Here is a 6,000-nt window from a genome sequence, read left to right on the forward strand (position 1 = left end):
AGTCCAAAACTGACAAGCAACTCTGAAAGCGGAGAAGTCCATAAACGTGGTGCCAACAAATCGAGACAACAGGATCAAAGATCTACGAGAAAGGTTGGTTGAACTAGAATGCAACTAAGCAGACCACAATGTATCTCCTCCGACGGCCTGACCAATAGAACCACATCACTGTCAGCACCTCGCAAAAGAGCCTATCTTCGTGCTGGAGATCATCGATGAGCTCCCCCCAGTCGGATGGTGACCACCTCAGTTCGAGAAGTATGATGGGGCCTCAGATCCTACAAACATCTCAAGCGGTTCAAGGTGATAATGATCTTGCACGGCTCGTTTGAGGGTGTCATGTACAAGGCCTTTGTTGCAACACTTCACTCCCATCATGATCCATTGCCTCCTGGGAGCATATGGAAAAGTAGTTCCTAGTGTAGTTCACCACCAACTAGAGGCACATGAAGACCTCAACCAGCCTCTTGCAAGTGCGTTAGAGAAAAGGAGAGACCCTAAGAGAATATTTGGGGAGGTTCAAAGCCGAAGCCCTACAAGTCTGAGCTCTAGACCAGTTAGTGGTTGTATTTGTCATCACGAACAACTTGCATTCATCAATGTTCAATTTCTCACTACAGAAGAATCCTTTGTCCAACCTGACTGCGCTCATGAAACATGTGCCAAAATATATGAACATCAAAGAAGCTCAAGCGTTGTGCAAGGAGGAGGAAGAACTAACACGACTGAAAGTGGAGAGACCATGATGATTGAAAGCCAAACCGAGAAGGTAAGAGACAAGACAACTGAGTTGATCTCAGGCCAAGAATCTCACTACCGACATATCGTAACTTCACTCCACTCAACTCATTGCGAACTGAGATATTGATGTAAATCTGTGACTACAGCTTACTCGAGTGGCCTGAAAATATGAAATCCCAAGGAAACAAGAGAAATCGAGACAAGTATTGCGACATCCACTGAGACTATGACCACGAAACCGAATGTTGCCACGACTTTCACCACAACCTGGAAGACCTCGTCCGATGTGGATACCTTCGCAGGTTCATTGACATCAAAGAGCATAAGTCCGAAGAAGAGCCACACCACATCGATGCACCCTAGCACGAGATCCCCCCATCTACATCATCGCTATCGCCTCAGGCAAGATGACCTCTACAGGAGAGAACAGCTAAGCACAGAGGACCCCTACCGAGGAGCTAGAATGCTAGGAACTTAGAAATGTAGTGACAACAATGGCACCGAGCTCTAACAACGACCGAACAGCATTGTACAAACTCAATAAATAAAAGGTTTTCTTCAAGCGCAAACGAGAAAATGCCCACACACAATCCAATCGAATTCTAAATGGCTTGGGAACACCGATCCACTACACACATGCACCAGCTAGGCCAAACTTGCACGATCAAGGTTGTCGATCCACCACTCACACGGTGCAATCATCCACGGTTGCAGCACGCATTGACCAATTACTGTGGCACAATGGCAACATCATTAAAGACCTGATCGACCTCAAACTGTTAATGCTTGATAGTCATCACACGAAAGACCCAACCGACCACAGACAGTTGAGGCCAAGACAAGACCTCAGTGGGCACCACGAGAACGACGTCTCTACCACATAGTGGCAAACAAATGGCCACCGAACTCCGTGCTCCCACCCGACATGCAGTTGGAACAGAGATAGCTGAACACCACAACTAGCCTAGTCAAAGAGCATGAAGCTCTCCAAGACCAAGTGCCACTGAGCTCCTTAGCAAAGTTGAAATCTTGGAAGCACCTCAGCCACGAAGTTTGAGACCTCGGCCATTTAGCATTAAGCCCAACACCTTGGCCAACATAAGACCAAGGCCATGAAGCTTGAGACCTCGACTATCTAGCCTCAAGCCTGAGACCTCGACCAACATAAGATCGAGGCCACGAAACCTAAGACCTCGACCATCTAGCATCAAGCCCGAGACCTTAGCTAGCACAATACCAATTCCCACCAAACTCTGACGTGGGGTAACTCGAAAAAAAAGGAGAAATAGTGCACGACAAAAAGTCTGCTTGGAAAAATAGATTTTCATTAACAAAACTGTAGTACATTGATCATAAACCCGGAATACCAAGCTATGTACAACAAAAAAAAAAAGAAGAAAGGACAAGACATAACTCCAAACCGGCCATGCTATCTATGGGGTTCACCTCCTCAGGGGTGGCCACGCTATTGTTCAGAGTGGTTTGTACTTTTAGTGGCACCTCATCGTCCATTGCCATTCCTACCTAGGCAGTCATCCCCCAAACCCATAAATATAGTTCCAATAATTATGGGAGTTTTATAATGTAAATTTCACTAAATTAAAATACCAAAATAAGTAATTTTTAGTAATTAAATACCAAAATTATATTAAATATCAAAATTACTGGAAATATAAAAAATAAGTTTATATTTATTGAAATTAATTTTCCTCTAAACAATTACTAAAAAATTATTATCTGATAATATCATTTAATTATTACAAAAAATATCGATAACTAATTATTACTAAAAAATTACTAATAATATAAAATTTACTGAAAAATGTAAAAAATAAATTTATATTTATTGAAATAAATTTTCAAATGAAAAATTACTGATGATTTTTAAATATTAAATTTGTATTTATTAATATTTTAATTAATTATTCAATTTTCAGTAATTATTGATTTCAATAATTAATTTTCAAAGATTTCTGAAATTAAATTTCCGAAATCAGTAATTTTCAGTAATTAAATTTCCAATTTATCAAAATTTTGGAAAATTATAGTTTGGGTGTTGATATTTAATGATTAATATTCAATAATATCAGTAATTATTGAAAATATCAAAAATATTTCACAGATTAATTTAACTAATTAATTTAACTATGTTTTTTTTTTAGATTGTTTATTAGGAATGTAAGATAGATTAAGAGGGATTTTAGGAGAAATTTTAGGTGGAAGAGATAGTTTAAGAGAAATTTTAAGAGGGAATTGGCTAAGTGATTAGGAACATGGAGAGAGAGAGAGAGAGAGAGAGAGAGAGAGAGAGAGAGATGAAGTGGGACTCTAATGAGGAGGATAGGGCTGGGAAGGGGGGCATGAAGGAAAAAGAAAAAGAAAGAGAGAGAGAGAGTTAAGGAGAAAGCAAAAAAAGGTATGTGAAGAAAAAAGGAGCACGCTGGTGTGGCCTATGTCGCTATATATATTGGGCCTGATTTATGAGACCCACAAATTTACGATATATATTGGGCCTGATTTGTGAGACCCACAAAAAAAAAAAAAAAAGTTCTGCGCTGATGTTTTGTACAGGTTCAAACTCAAATGGAGAGCCTTGTTAGATGTTCACTTTTGTTTCAGTGTAATACAGTCAACATTATGTGGCTAAGTGAAGGAAAACACCCAATCCACCATTTTATACTTTTTTGTGATAGGGGTGGAAATATGTATATGCGGTTCCTGGTGGATTTTTACATTAAACTCGAAAATCACTTTGATGGCCGAGATAAGCACTTGAATGACCAAGTTGTTTACTTTAAATCAAAACTTGTACCATCAAGATTAATTTTGACTTGATACCGAATGGACCATTGAAAAGGTCTGTGGATCCCGATCATAGTTCATACCTGAATAGTTAAAAGTACAAGTCGGGTGGACTTGGGTTGGGTTGGGTTTAATGTTAACTCAGGCCTAACCCTAAGAATTGGGCCTAAGGCCCAAGCCCAAACTAAATGTAAGATCAAGCTCAGTTTATCTAACCTAGGACCGATCATAGTTCATACATGAATAGTTGAAAGTACAAGTCGGGTGGACTGGGTTGGGTTGGGTTTAATGTTAACCCTAAGTATTGGGCCTAAGGCCCAAGCCCAAACTAAATGCAAGATCAAGCTCAGTTTATCTAACCTAGGACCTGCCTGCACTAAAATTTGGCATACTTGGATTGGTCTCAAGTAGGGGTGGATTCGAGTCGAGCCGAGCCGAGCCGAATAGTATCAGGCTCAAACTTGGCTCAAGACTATTCTACAAGGCTCGAGCTTAAGCTCGAGATCGGCTCAAGTCAAAAGTTCATAAGCTCGAGTTCAGCTCGGATCGACTTGTTTTATATTTTATAAATATTTTATTATAAAAATATTTAGAAAAAATATTTTATAAAAATAAAAATTGTATACAATTTTTTTTATTTTATATTTAAAAATTTAATAATTATAATATTTTCTATAATTATATATATAGAGAGAGAGAGAGAGCCGACTCGTGAGCCTCACGAGCCGAGGTCTAGTAGGCTCAAACTTGGCTCGTTTAATAATCGAGCCACTAAATTGGACTCCAACAGCTCATAAAAAGCTCGGCTCGTTGCCACCCCTAGTCTTAAGCCTGGGCCAAGCTCAGGTTGGTCAAGATCCATACATGTTTGTATGTATGTCAAGATCCATGGCCATAGCCCATAAGAGTTAGATAATTGTTTTAGTGCCAACTACCAACCTGAAACAACCCTTCTCCTTTATTTGGGTTTGGGAACAGTTGTTCCATTTCAGATAAAAGGAAATTTTTATAAAATAATTGTAAGGCCAGTTATTTTGTATGAAGGAAAACATTGAGTGGTTAAGAAACAATATGTTTAAAATATTAATGTGGCAAGAATGTGAATGTTTAGTGGGATGAGTGGTAAAATTAGAAAGGACAAGGTTAGAAACAAAGACATGCAAAGAAACTTTAGAATAGTTCTGGTATGTAATAAAATGAGAGAAAGTAGATTGAGATAGTTTGGTAGCATGTATAGAAAATTTATATAATTTGTTAAAGGGGTTAGAAGAGCTAATGGAAGACTGAAAAGGACTTTGATGAAAACAAATTGTTTTAGGGTCCATAATTTACTGATAGATATGGAACTGAACAAAATGGAATGGCAAAATAAGATTTATGTAATTGACCCCATATACTTGGGGAAAAATTAGAGTATGGGTGCTCATAGTTTCCTGATGTCTAAAAATTGGTGCCAACAAGTGGCAAGGCAGGGCTTGGATCGGGCTAGGGTTGGGATAAGGCTAGGTGGGGCTCGGGCCAGGTTCGGGCTACCTAAGGGATAGGCTTGAGACCAACCTGAATAAAAAAAAGCCCTAAATTTTGGATGCAGGCCCAACCTAAGAACTAAAGGGAAAGTCTGTGAATGCTTAAAAATAAGTGTTTATTTGAATAAGCACTTATTTTGGGCTGGGAACACACCAATAAGCACTTATTTGCATTTGAAAAATAAGCCCAAATAAGCCTATTCAATAAGTGTGTATTTATTTTCTTGCCTGTCTTGGCTTGCTGCGTCATTTTGAAAATACCTATACTACCCCTGTTTGAAGGTGCTTTTTCATCAAACATTCATGAGCGTTTTTTAAAATAAACACTTATTTTTAACCACTTATTTAATAAATACTTATTTCTCAATAACTACCCCCAAACTCCGCCCAAAAATCCAAACCTATCCTGTGTAAAATAGGGGGTTGGGTTGGCCTGTACTCAAATTGAGCCCACTCAAATTGCACCCCTATATGATGGGTTTAGTTAGGTTAACCAAACCAGATCGCTGATCTAAGTATATGAGTAATCTGTCATAGGCTGCATTTTAACCACGAAAGAAGAAAAGTCCTTAAAATAAGGAATGCCAAATGCAACCTTAGTCTTTTCATCATACTGTAGGTTTGGTATATAGATTGGAGATTATCAACATTATACCATAAACCAGTCCCAAATATTATTAAGCATTTAAATTAATACATCAAGGATACATAATATAAGTAGATGCTTGCTAAACATGAAAAATAAAGTAGTAGATAGACAATTGTCATAGAACTAGCACATATTACTAGGGTTGTATTTGACACCATTGCCACTTATACTTGCAAAATTTTAGGTTGGGCAATACAAATTTTTGAAAAATTAGCTTGTAATCAGCAGAAAACCATTTCCACTAAAAATTGGGTGTTGGCATTTAGAGTAAAAACACTAAAT

The sequence above is a fragment of the Nelumbo lutea genome, chromosome 1 (assembly GCF_056320005.1).
Source record: "Nelumbo lutea isolate HS-2025 chromosome 1, American lotus-T2T, whole genome shotgun sequence".
Classification (NCBI taxonomy): Eukaryota; Viridiplantae; Streptophyta; class Magnoliopsida; order Proteales; family Nelumbonaceae; genus Nelumbo; species Nelumbo lutea.